Here is a 14333-nt window from a genome sequence, read left to right as displayed (position 1 = left end):
CTGTTTGTAGGAGTTGCTCAGTGCATTGTCAGGTCAATGATGAGAATTTAAACCAAAAATTAAACATATGTTTTTAAGACCTTGTAGAAACACAAGAACATATGAACAGGTGTACTGTGTCAGCTCAAATGCCCATCAGTCCCAGCATCCACTCTCTGCCAATGGCAGTAGCAGATGCCAAGGCAGTGGTACTTTGTTGGTATGCCCTCCCATGTGAATGACTTCACCATGAATATTAGTATTTTCTATATTGCTTTATATTGACAGGCATGACTGAGCTTGAGCTGCAGAGGTACCTAACAGGAACTCAGAGAGGAGAAAATATATTATTGTTGCTGGTTGTAGTTGGAGATCCATGGCAAGGGAGGTGAAGTGATACTCCCGAAACAAGACAGGAATTCTGTTCTTGAAGGAGCGAGTTTAAACCAGTTTTTCAGTCTCAGTCCGATATTAATGCTGTGAACACATTTTTTGCTCCCTTGTGGGACTTTGGTTTTGCTAGAATAAAAAGTGAGTCAGGAACCTCAGGAATTGGTCCAATGGAATGAGTATAACTGACATTTGAAGATCAATCTGACCTTTAACAGTTTTTCATCTTACTAACATAAAATGATGGCTCACAAGGCACTGAACAGGGCCAGTCTGAAACCCCCTCCACCCTGAATCATTCTTTATTCTCTTCTTGGAAGCATTCCTTCTTTCCTTCTTTGTTGATATCTGATGTTTTGTGTTGGTATGAAAATAACAATAATAAAAATGATATGATTCAGGGGTAAAACAGTGTGTCAGTCAAATTAGGTTCTGAATGGTTAGTAGGAAAAATTACTACTTCTTTGTGGTGATGTCCCAGGCAATTAGACACTGAGAGAATGATGGACTTTGAATGGCTGATCTGTATTGTCTTATTCTGCATTCTCTGGACAACAGAAATCTGAAAGAAGAAATTGTTCAGTTTTGAAAATTTGTTATAAATAAATAGGCATTGACATCAGTAGTGAATCCTGTTGCTTGTGTGCATGGTATTTGTATTTAGGAACTCACTAACTGAGATCCTGTTGTGATTTTAGGAGTGGCAAGGTGTAGATTTAAAATACACTAGACTTTACATAACGATCACTATTTGATCAAAATGATCAAGTATATACATCCTGGAAGGACATTATTATATTCAATCACAGAAATTTACTTTTTAAAATTGCTTTGATCAATTTTCTTTGCTTGCAACACAGACTCTACTCCTGGCAAAGCATATGCTTAAATTTACACACATGAGTAACTGTATTGAGTTCAGTGGGATTGTTCACATCCAGAATGTTATGTGTATCTCTAAGATCTATTTGAACTAGCTTTATTTCATGTGCCATTCATGCAATCTAATGGATCAGGAAAGTTAAAAAACACCACCCTGTCACTTCTAGCCCTTAAGTAATCAAAACAAGTCGTATTATCCTCTTATTTAAGTATCTGTACAACTATGCTGGCACGTGCAATTACTGGGGATATATATGAGGCCAAGATCGAGCCCAGATAGTTCCCGCTTGAAAGAGGATGTTGCTTATGATAGTAGATTTCCTTTACCTGTATGTATTTTCTCATTAAGACTATAATCCTTTCTTGTGACCTTTTATCAGACATACCTTTTTAGGAAGGTGTATTACAAGGAAGGTGTATTACACCCTGGATACAGAAGTTTATTTTCCTCAAAGCTGCTTCCTGAACATAAGTTTGTCTCTTACAGTCTTTGTCATATGGCGATACAAATATTGTTTGGCCTCTTCATTTGAATATACTGTAATTCAATCAGCAGTGTTCCTTCTACATTCTTAGCATCATCTGTGCCAAATGTGGTTGGTAGCATGCTTTCTCGCTTCAGAGAGCTCAGTCACAGTGGACCCAACATCCTCTACCTTAAAATATCTTATGGTTGGAATTCCATTCCTTGCTTTCAAAGCTTCTGAGGGGTGAGACATGCCTCCCCCCCTTCCAGTTTACTGAATTTCTTCATTATTTTCTTTACTTCCTCACTTCTCCTTCATGTAGAGGTCTATCCGTACTAGCTTCATGGAAGATCTTTCTCTTACTATTATTTTACTCTTTTTGATCTCTGCCTATTCCTCTCCCTGGCAATCCCTAGGAAACACTTCTCTGCCAGTGTCATTTAAATGCTGTACCTCTGTGAACCATTGCGTAATACTTGGGATAAGGAAGGATGCCATATTAAAATAAATTGCATTGTCTCCCTGGCTTCTGCTGAGCAAGCTTAACCTTCACTCTTCCTGCTGATCCTGGCTTATACTTCATACTATGTTGGTAGGGGCTATTTTAGTCCAGGGGTTCTCTGATTTTGTGGCTGTACTCATGCCATCCAAGACGAGGAGTTGCTATCCTTACTGGTGATATTCGATATTAACTAAGGCTAAAAAGAATAAAAATAACAATCATGTTATTGTTCATTGTTTTGTAAATGTACACCAAACTGCACAGAGCAGGCACGAGACAAGAAAAAATTATTAAACTGTATATTCCTTGTTATATGATACTTAGACATGTTTTTGTTTAAGATTCTGTCCCATCTGTTCAGTCCTACTTTCCATTTTCCCCCAAAAAAATCTTTGGAACGTTGTTCGGTTTGCACAGGGTGTTTCTTCCCTTCTGACGGTCTTCAAAGAGACAGCAGGCTATGCTTTATGAGGCTCCCATTTCTACAGCATCAATTTTGGATGACTAACTTGTGGAGTTTTTCTGGAAATATTACTTGTATTTTCAAGAAATAGAATTTACAGCCTCAAGACCAATTTCCAAATCTAAATTAAGTGGAGACCATTTCTTTTGCTTGATAGCCACATTTCTCCACCTGGCTTACCATTTTGTTCTTTTAATTTTATATGCATACCCAGCCGGCATCAGTGAAAAAACCCATGCATTTGCAAAAGACAAATTGAACATGGTAATCAGTTATATCTGCAAAAGTGGGTACAAAATGTTGGAACCTGGCAGAAAATTTAATTCAATATCTCTAAAAAGAAAAGATAGTTAACATGTTTCATTAAAAACTAGAAAAAGGATGAATATGTAAAGGGATGCATTTAAAAATGAAGCCATACCCAAGTGTCGTAATGGATTAAAGCATGTGTCTTCACTTACCAAGTGTACCGTGACTTTTTACAATACCAGGAGAAATGTATAAGCACTCACAATGTAAAGTATGATCAGTGTGTCCAGTGCTTCCTAAAAAGTCACACCTTCTGTTCATGCTCTGTAGAAATTGTCTGACTGAGAGAAGCCTGATTGCTTTTGGACCCCTTGTGCATGTGCAGTAGAATTGATGTGAACTCATGTTGTCTACATGTCTGGACTTCCAGACATCTGGCAACAGGGTTGGAGCTACAGCTTTGGTGTTGCTACTGCCAAGCATTTAGAAATCTAGGACAAATATACAAAATTTTCCATTTCCATGGGAAAAGAATATCCAGGAGAAACCTGGGTACAGGAGAAACATGGATGTAGGCTATGCCTACCTATGTGAATTGCACTGTACAATGGATATTATATGTAGAATTGAGATGCTTATGTCCTTGACAGCAACTGTGTATACTGAAAGTTTGTCTGGTGAGCAGAACTGTATAGTACAACTAGCCTATTGACAACAGTTATTTTCTGTGGGAAATCTGGAGGTTTTTTGGTGACTGTACTAATTTTAGAGTTACAGTATGTATTTGGTGTAATTCCATTGATCATCCCTTCAGTGCTTTTGACTTTCAGAAGAAACCCCAAAACAAACTGTGCAAGCCTTTAAAAAAGGAAATTTATTATATTTAAAAATATTTTCAATTTCAGTACTGAAACTCAGATTTTCATTTGAAACTGGGTGCTGTTCATTACTATAAACAACATATTCATGGAAAGAAAGGAAACCACAGACTAAAACAATCATTCCAGCAGAATGAATGCCTTTGTTTTGGCAAAGGAATGTAGATCAGTTCTACCACTTGGATTCTGAAATTGAAAGGGATTTGAATTAAGTATTGAAGTTAAACTGTTAAACTGTGAGAGTCTTGTACAACTAACTGTGAGATTCTTACACAGCTTTGTTGGGCACATTCACATTGGATTCAGTGAACGAAAATTGACTGAATACCCCAGGGTCTGATCTCAAATTATGAAGTTATGTAATTTTTTAATTTTTTTTTTTAATTATAGGCTATTTTTCAAATCCCTTATAGTCCTCCTCAATAAAAGAGCTGTCATGAAACCTGTCTGGCCTTCTGGACTATCAGATGTATCTGGCATTAAAATATTTTTCTATGCTCTGAATTTGCAGGCTGAATTTGGTAGATTGTGTTATAGGGATGTTCCAGTTTTCTTCGTTTTCTCTCAGTTGCAGATTGTAGGCAAGAGTTCAAAGTTGCTGCACCTTATGGAAAGGTCATTGTTTTTAAATACCTGGCAACTTTAGCTCTTCCAAGGTTCATTCGTGTGAGCAGAGAAAGAAGAGATGGACTTGCAGTTTGCTTTTCAGGGTTCATGAATTCAGGTTTCCTGATTCCAAGACTTTGCCGTGATCAAGCCAGGTGCCTGAAAACACCAAGACATGAAGCAGTTCCTCCATTTTACTGGAGTGCATTCAGAGTATCTATTTATGCTTACTTCTGTACTACCTGGTATTCTCTATAGGACGGAAAGTTCATCCCTGAAATGGGCAAAATAAGAAATTAAGATCAGCAGTCTTGCTTCATAGTTTGTCTCATAGTTTATCACGATCTCCCCAAACTATTTTCCCCTGTAAGGCTGGGATTTAGGTGTTTGCACTTTTCTAAGAGAGTCCTCTCCTTATGGCAAGACAATGTTTCTTTGCCAATGGAGGGTTCTGTTTCGGGCTTCATAATGTGGAATGAAAAGCAAAGCAAATCCTCCCATCCAGGTGTTCTAGTGCCATTTAATTTTACGGCTCCAGAAGATTTAAGATTGTTTTATGACCATGTTCTAGACTCGTTTTTTGTTTCAAGTTTGATGACTTCTTTTTTCTCTCTCTCACATGGTTGGTTGTTCTTAACATGTGGACATTGGTTTTCTGTAGTATTTCCAACATAATTGTATTCTAGGATGCAACAGTTATTGTAATTCATTCTTCCCATCCTACTCATACCCAAATGACCCACCATCTCCTACTTCCTTGTTTCAGCAGAAAATTAGTCCATCAGTATGAGCAGGTCATACTACACAAACAGGAAAGCTGCTGCACTTTTTTATGTAAGTCAATCATTGCTTCCTATACTCCCTGTGAGCACATTCAGAACCACAGTTTAAAGGTTACATTCCATTTTATCAAGTCTAATGGATCTACGCAACACAGAAGAAAGAGTTCTCCACCAGAAGTAAATGAGTTTGTTCACTTGCAGAAGTTCTTGGTTGCCTTTAATGACTGGGCAGAACTGAGTACATGCAGCAGTTCTGGAGACCTGGACTGTAGCATTAGGCAAGTTTTGTACATTTTAATTATTTCTGTGATATGTTTGCTAGAGTTTGTTTTTAAAGAGGTATGGCTCCATAAAGTAATTTATTAATGAAATCCACAAGGCTTCCCAAGCAGCAGGATGATAATGATTAATGAAGGCAGATAGCATGTGTCTGTGAGTCCCAGCGTAGCTCACGTATTGGGAGCGTTCTTCAGGCTGGATGGGAAGCAAGGAGAAATGATCTGCTGAGACACGGTATTTTGATTCTAAATATTCTACCATACTTAAGATACACACTGCATTTGTAAATTACATATAGGAGGATTATATGTGAATAGTTGTTCTTATGAGTTGCCGTTAATGCTACCTCTGATCCTGAATAGCAGCAGAATATTTTACATACTGAGATGGATAGTATATATAGTATACTGTTGGCCACGATATTTCAACCTAGATTTGTTAGCTGAGAGAGTATGATGAGGTTATTGGGCTAGTTACACAATAAGCTCTGTTAATGACAAAGAAGTATGAAGAAAAAAATAGCAAGACGGGTTTAATTTTCAGATGATGTAAGCTCATGGACTTTACATCAGACATTCCAAGTTCTGACTCTTCATTCTTGGTCACTCTCTCATTTGATGTATTCCTAAGCAAACATCATGATGTGTATGTAAAAATTTAACATTATCTACATACCTAATAGCTATTCAGTGCGGTGTCTCATATCAGTACTCTTTTTTTTTTTTTTTTTTTAACTTGCTAGAGCTAATGGTAATTCCACCAGCTTTGTGCAAAAATAAGTGAAATTATCTTTGAGCATGGAGCTGACATCTCTGGATGCCAAAACAGTTATTGTTTTGTGTGAGAAATCAGAGTGTGCCAAAAAATTCTTTCTTTTCCCCTTGCTCCTCTGTTATTAAAGCTTATTGAAAACTAAAAAAAGTAGAGTCTAGTGTCAAGAAGAAGAATTGTTAATCTTGGATTTAAAAATTGCAACAAATCAGTGTCACATGACAAAAGTAAAAACTATCTCCTCATCAAAATGATACCTATTGGATAGAACAATTTGCAGAGGAACTTCTCTAAATATATGGAACTGAATCTTGTTCCTCTGAACAATCCATCTTAGTTTGCACATTACATCCACTCATCTAAAGAAAAACACAGGCAGAACAAAATGCCAGGATGCCTAGTGGTAGGTACTTTGAAGTAAGCAGCTCTGTCTCACAACATTTGCCACCTCCAAAACAATGAGATGTCTCATTACAGAACATTTTATCCAGTTGTTGCAAGGCATTTTTCTCTTCTTTTCTGGCTGCTGAGGTACAGTGTCTGCACTTTGGGGATATACTAGGGCAGGCCGATTCCTGTATATAGAGGTATGTGTTTCACCACCAGAAAAGCCCTCATGTGAGTCATGAAAGCAAGCCAAGTACAATGATGGCAGAAATGGGGGAGGGCTTGGGCACATATGTCCTATAATGCAAGGCTGGTGCCTTCAGTTGCTTGCCCATTGAGCTCCAATGGATTTATTTGTGTTGCTGCCTTCCTACCAGAAAGGTACCCTTGTCAACTCCTGGATCTCTCAAAGATGCCCCTCTGGCCCCAGTGGTGTTGTCTTCGGGTCCATGCCTGACTCTCCAAAGAGTTCACTCTCCAGGGGTACAAGAGGATGGGGGCTTTCCCAGCCAACAAGGAAAGGATAACAATAAAAAGTACTGGTGATCCTGTATCTAGTGCATAGTAACGGCTGAGTTCTCAACAGTATCTTAGGTGAGGTAAATGTAAATAAAGTATTTAATAGAGAGCAATGTGAGGCATTATGTAGATTTTTATAGGGATTTCCTTTAGAAAATGAACACTGGTTCTTACCAAATTTTTCCAAGCCATCACTACTCCCAGTTCTTCCTCCTTATGTTTCTTTTCTAAAATTCATACTCCTTGCTAGAAAAGTAGAAGTTAACTGTTAGGCCATAGTATTCTTCAAAATGAATCGATTCTCTCATATCCAACAGAATTCAGTTTGAGTTTAGCTTCTGACTAAGATGTGGTACAGTTAAAATGGGGAAATCGGCATCGTGCTTAGTACTGTGTCAGCTAATTGCTCCAGTACTTCCATTTATTGTGACAGCTCTCCATGATGCATTATCACTCTGGTGGGTTCCTCCACCACCACCTTTAGTAGCTTTTGCTTAGTTTAATTTCTGAGTGTTGCTGCACATTGGTGTGCTGGGCACTTGGCACAATTTGCAACTAAGAAGTCTGGTCCTGAGCTTGCTACTATTAAAGTTCATATTTGATCTTCTACCTTCTGTAATCATGAGAGGTGACATGGCGACATGTTGCTGCTTTCATTTTCCCCCTTTCCCCGTCTTCTCTCTCTCCTAATGCATTGCAAAGAGATTGTGACAGCCTAAGTGAACTGTAGTGCTGCAGAGTATGAGGCAGGAGGGCTAGTGTCATGGAAGTCAAACAAAGGGAGAAAAAACTAAGGAAGCAAAGCTAAATATTACTTAATATACTAATTACAGAATAAAAGTGTCAGTATTCTTGAAAAGATACGATTTACAAAATGTGTAAAATCTATAAAGTCTACTAGGACATTGACATTGCAAATTCCATGTGCTGCACTTACCTGCTCTCTGCCAGGTTCTACGCTATCAACAATTGCCTGAGGAGTGCAAAATTGCTTTGCACTAGGTTCAGTGGGAACAGAGCATAGTTTTGGACAGAAAGGAAACAGAAACACTAAGAATCGAACAGGCAAAAATCTTTTCTCCACCACACTCAAGGAAACGGGTTTCTGTGAAACTAGGGCGGGAAGCATATACCAAAGTAGTTTACAGCATTATTAGTAAACCACTACTAAGTGTGTATTACCCCATCAATGCCTGATCATCACAGGAAACATACCTGGCCTCTTTACATGGAGATTTAAGGTCACATTTAAGTGCTTAAAAAAACAGGTAAAGAAACTAGCTGGATTTTGAAATTTACTTTGAAGTCGGTATGAGTCGGGTACAGAGAGATTTGACACTGTCAGCTGAGATTTGACAGCTAAGTACTTACCTGAACCTTTACACACATAAGTATATTTCTCCAGCACTGGCTTGCAGCCTTTTAACTTGGCATTAGAGATTCAGAATTTCTGATTTGGAGATTGGGCATCATAGTGATACTTGAGATAAGGGATGCTATGGTTGGCCATGTCTTTTCCTGTTATATCTCATTTTATAGAGGAAAATAGCAAAATTCTGAAAATGTTAGCAAGTTCTCTTCTACATTTTGGCTTTTGAGTCCCATGAAAAAAATTACTGTTTCTTGTGAAAACCAAACAGTCATGACACTTTAATAGAGGCAAAATTAAAAATTAAGATTCCTTGATGACCCTGTATATCTCTTTCTCCTAGATCCATCCTTTGGTTCTCTAAATTTCTTTCCAATTTCTGGATTTTTTTAGAAGTTTGTTTCCATTCTTACGTTTTTTTTCTGCAGTTTCTTTCCTTTTTTTTTCTTCTGCAACCTTCCTGAACTCTTTATTTTTTTCCATTTTTCCCCATTCTGTGTCTTTCCGTTAGGATCTGTACCATTTGTTTCAGTCCCTGTCGTATTTTTCGTCTGCTCTTCTCATGGAATGAGAATGCTTAAAATTCACTCTCTATTAACGATTCATTGGGTAAAGCTATCTGCCCACATAAGTGCCTGAATCAAACAATTATTCCTACACAGATTACAAATTTAAAATCAGAGAAGCAGGCATTCTTTCAATGGTTAAATTACTTATTTGACAGTAGGCCATTCTTTCAAGAATAAAATGCTTAGAGAGAATCCAGCGGGCTCAAAGGGAGGTTAGGGCTATACATGATGCCAAGAACTACACATGATTCTCACATAAATATGTCCTTAATAGTTACTCTTAATACTTCGTTGATTGATATGTCATAAACTTCCGACACTAGAAGTGCAGAGATAATGAAACGAAAGAAGTTTCAGAAATGGAAGGAAATCCAGGGCATTTTTCCAATTAATTTTTTGAATGTACAGAGCTGTTTTTCTCTTTGTTAGTAGTTCAAATTCTTGAGCTTTCCAGATCTCTGAATAAGAAACTTTTGTCCTTGTCAACTAAATATCTCGATAATACGTAGAAAGAGCAGGAATGGAAAACACTGATGCAGCTAAATATTGATAACAGAAGAAAGGCTGGGTTAACACAAAGACACGATATTAGGAGTTTTGGTGACATGATCCACTTCCAAAAGGATTTTCGGAAGAGGCACGTTAGGTCCATTTAAACACACATCTAAAATATCAAGGGTATGCTGCTGTTAGGCAAGAATTAGAATGCAGAAGTAATGGATAGCTGTGCTGCTCCCACTGTATCTGAACCACAGAAATGTGGTACTTCCTGGGCCAGAATTTAGATAAAGAAGTTGTGATGCATTTAGGAACCCACATAAATGTACAGATTTTTAAAAGAGTACATGTCAGTAAATGCTGGCTTTTCAGATAGCATGAAGCATTTTTGGAAATTTGGCTCTCCTGTAGGCATTCGAAAGGGAGATGAGCTCTTTTCAACGATCTGTACATAAACATTCATTATAAAAAGCCTTTGTCATACATGACTGATCAGATACGTGTTTTTTCAGACTGATACTACCAAGGTTTGTTTTATGGTGGTTTAAGACCATACTTAGCACTTAGAATCCTCAAACTGTAAAGCATCAAGAAGGCATCTACAAACCACGGGATACCATTTCTCTATAGAAGTTCTGTAACTTCTGCACCTCACTCAGCTAGTTCTATCTGCCCTGGGTTCAGACCTTGACCCCTTTCTCTACACCGCTTTCTGTCCCAAAAGAGATATCTGACGGAGTGAGCTCCTTCAAAGTGCTGGTGGAAAAAATAGCGATGACTGTATATAGTCCTGTATAGAGACTATACATAGTTCCTCCTGGCCACTATGCAAATGACACCCAGTCCTCAAATCTGAAGTCTAGATTAAGAAATTCTTGCTTTGTCATTTAGTATGTTTTTCTTCATTGCACTCACAAACCAGGAATTTCAGATGGCTCTGTTCTTCCTGAGGTGAAACTTTCTCCAGCACCTCTACATTTTTTCTTTTCTCCTTCTCTTGCCAGAGATAGGGCACCATTCATTTGCAAAAATAGTTGAGCTGATGCTGGGTTAGTTGAATTGTATGTTATTTTTTCTGATTCATACCTTTACTAGTCTCTTACATTATGAATCTTCATTTCTCTCTAGCACTGACATGACCTGTATTAATATTGGGGTTGGAACTAGATGATCTTCAAGGTCCCTTCCAACACGAACCATTTTGTGATTCTGTGATTCTAATATAGCATCAGAGAAACCTTTTGTTCTCACATATGAAGGCAGTAGGACAGAGTGTTGCTATCACCGTCTTAGTCTCAACCACAGAACATATGTGATTATCCCCGAGTAGAGAAATGAACTCACATGTATTTCAGCACCTAATTTATGGGTTATTTGTCCTCTCTGAAGAAGATTATGTTGGCTGAGAGAGATAGGAAAGACGTTCAACCTGGTCTTTGTACATAAACCCCACTGTATATTACTTCACTAATCTACTGTGAAATTGCAGAGATAGAATTAAAATACTGGTCATTAAAATAATTTAAAATACTTAAGCTGTAAAATACAGCACTGTTACACCGTGTGTCTGTCACGCAGTTCAGCTGAGCACTGCTTTGTCTCAAAGCTCAGCTTGGGCTAATCAGGAGAGTAATTACGCCCTGTCCATGCGGTGGCACCCTTGGCAGGTACGTGAGCCCATGGCTGACTGTTAGCCAGCCCTTGCAAGAGAGCATCTTCACTTGGCTTCTTCCAAAATCCGGGGGTGTATGAAGGAGCTTGAGAATGTGCAAAGGTCCATCTGGAGGAACGACATTTTGTCTGGATAAGTGTAAGCTTCCTTATCGTATCAGAGCTGCTACAGCTGCATCAGGCTTTTGAGGTCTTTAACTCAGCTGTATTTTCTCTCTCCATGAACTGACAGTTTAAAAAATACTTTGTAAATCATGAAGAAAGGGACAAATCCCACTCTACTCTTTCCTTATGTATATATATTAATCTCTGATATCCAAGCAACCTGGATTCTCATCTAGTTTTTCAGCCCCATGTGTCCTTATTATGCCCTCTTGTAAAGGCATAATATTTGTAGTTGTAGGACTGGTTTCTTTCCCTTTCTGTATATCCTTTATTTGGCTCCACATACATCTTTTAGCAGAATCACAGTGTTTGTGTCTGCTTTGCACCACACAGGGGTATCTGTTCTCAAAAACTTTTATTCAGAAAGATTTATCTTTCCCATGCTTCTTCCTATGTGCTGTTTTCATGCTGCATCATCCTCTCTGACGAGAGTATCTCTTTGTTTTACTGATGTCAATACCACATTTACCATTGTCTTTCATGAGGCCATGGCTTTACCAAAGCAGTTGGGCATCTGTGTGCAGAGAAGCAGAGGGGAAATAAGGGAAAACACTCAGGAGAACACTCTTCTGAACTGATCTTACATGACTGGTAGTAGAGAATGTGATCTATCTGATATCAGTGTCTGGTTTGCCTTGTTTTTAGTGGGCAGTCCCTGTGAGGTGAAGAACAAAACTCACTCAGGCAGCAGTAGCAGTGCAATGACAGTAATGGGAAACTGTAGAAGGCAAATAATATTCTGGCCCACCTAAATATCATTTGTTCCAAATGTTCAGAATAGTCCATTCTTTAACTGTTGTGACATTTATCATGGAAGTTGACTATAATGATGAACGGTATTTTTATTCTATTGGTCAAGACTTTAAAAAAGGTAAATAGTTTTTCATGTTTTCAATTAGGAAGTGCTAAATTTAAGAGCCCCTGAAAAGACTTGTTTCTCGGGTTCATGCTGAGCACCGTTTGCAATTGTAGTCCAAATCTCCCTGGTTTTTAGGGAGATGAAGGCTTCCCAGTTGCATTTCAAAGACAGAACATTAACACCTGAGAAGAAATACCCTCAACTCTTAAAATCTTATCTCCTCAAATGTATTCATAGACTGAGGCTATATAAAGTGATGCTTTGTTATTGTGGGAGCCTGTACTGAAAGATTTCTTGGAAGTATAGTGCCACAGAAATTATCCAAGTATTTCACACAAAGTTGAAAAAAAAGGGCAGGGAAAACTAACAGCTGTAGCTGAATCTTAAATGGTTTGCAGGTGTATTGCTCAGGCAAAACCACAAACTATAAATACAGCAAACCTTCCCAGAACTTTGTCTTTGTTAAAAAGAGCTCCAAATTCTTCATGTTATTATATAGGCTTTTGGTTTTTTAACTTTTTTTTGCAGAGTCCTTCTTTGCAGATCTGAATTCTTCCTTCATGAAGGCACAAGGCTTGGCTCTCAATTCCGTATGCCTTTATAATCCCACACCCTAAGCACAAAATAGTGTTGAAGATCACTCCCTTGTCTTATCCTGCCAAATACAAACTTTAAAGAGATTTGGGATAGGGATATTCTTTTGTCCTGCTCAGCAGACCCCTGACTGAGATAATATCCTTAGGGTTATGAAGTATTATTGAAAGGAGGCACAAGAACAGTGTGCTCCAGTTCTCCTGCATGTGGCTTTAATTACAGATTCTCATGAATCCTTTTCATACCTGCTCTTAAATTTTTTTCTTGAAATCTCTTCCACTCTGTAATGATCCTGTTCAAATGAGTTGCTAAAAGACTATATAGGAACTACATGGACAGAATTAAGGGATCGTGATACTGCCTTTCATCCTCTTGTTGGTAATTCAGCCTGACAAACTGTGCAGAATAGCTTGAAGAACTGGGGCCTCTTCATCATGAAAGCACCTATAAATTAAAAGCAAAGGAGCTTGAGCTGCTTTTCATCGTCGTAGATCTAATGGCTGAATTTACATACCAAACAAAACAATATCATCATTTTATAAAATAATGTTTTCAGAAAACATAGGTTTCAGGATTTTTTTTTATTCAATAATAGCAGCATTTCATTTCTTTTAAATAAATATTTATGCAAACATTCACTGTAAAACAAGATAGCCTAGGGTCTGATGCCCTTCAGGGAAGTATCTCTCATTTTCTATGATGATTTTTTTCCTGACCTGCTTTGTAAATATTAACCACTGAGGTAGTTAAGAGCCTAAAAAATATTTTTGAATACTGAAAGGAGTAATTCAGAAAGACTGAATCCTTTTTGTTGATGTGACCTTACTCGGTGCAAGCTGCATCTGAGCATCTAAGAGCAGAATCTAGTCCTCTAGAAACTGACGGTAAATTAAGTCATAAGTAAAACCAAAGTGTGTATTGACAAATACGCTGTAAACAGCTGCATTTCTGAAATGCTTATAGGCAGGATAAATTTCACCCCCAGACTCCCTCAACATGTCTCAGGAGTTTCTGGTATACTGGTGCTATAAAGATACTAGAAAAATTGCACTTAACAATTGGATGCCAGCAAGGTACTAGTTTCAGGCAAACATCCTCCACTTCTCCCACCCCCCTCCCCCCTGCTCTTAAATTCTTAAGTGCTTCTTAAATTCAAAGAATGGATGTCAAGATGAGCTGGGAACTCCACTGTCCTGGAACTGATCATGGTGTCTGATCTGTTTTTATATCTTTTTTGGTGATGAGACTCCATTAATTAACTTGGCCTTGTCAGTAGAAGACCAGTTCGCTGTTCATAACAGTGATTACTGCCATATTCCAGTCTGCATTTTTCCAAACAACTTGTGTCCCTCCAGTATCTGCTTTTACAGGCATTTATTATGTTAACAGTTGAATCCAGGGGCCAGATACTTCAGGATGAAGAGTGGTAGTTTCAAAACAGTCAAAAGAAGTTA

At 38.1% G+C, this 14333-nt stretch overlaps 1 long non-coding RNA gene across 3 annotated transcripts in view; it reads left to right on the top strand.

Annotated features, from left to right (window-relative positions):
• The window catches only part of LOC134522265 (uncharacterized), a 302419-nt gene that overhangs the window by 51892 nt on the left and 236194 nt on the right, over positions 1-14333 (top strand). The window contains exon 1 of one of the 3 annotated variants that reach the window (XR_010073014.1): positions 5666-5711. The exons of the other annotated variants lie outside the window; for them this stretch is intronic. This is a non-coding gene — a long non-coding RNA (uncharacterized LOC134522265). Of the gene's footprint in view, positions 1-5665; positions 5712-14333 lie in introns of those variants that run through there. 3 annotated transcript variants of the gene reach the window in all.

Source organism: Chroicocephalus ridibundus, chromosome 12 (assembly GCF_963924245.1).
Source record: "Chroicocephalus ridibundus chromosome 12, bChrRid1.1, whole genome shotgun sequence".
In the NCBI taxonomy this organism is placed as follows: domain Eukaryota; kingdom Metazoa; phylum Chordata; class Aves; order Charadriiformes; family Laridae; genus Chroicocephalus; species Chroicocephalus ridibundus.
Note: the sequence above shows the minus strand (reverse complement) of the source record. Positions and strands in the feature narration are given on the sequence as shown.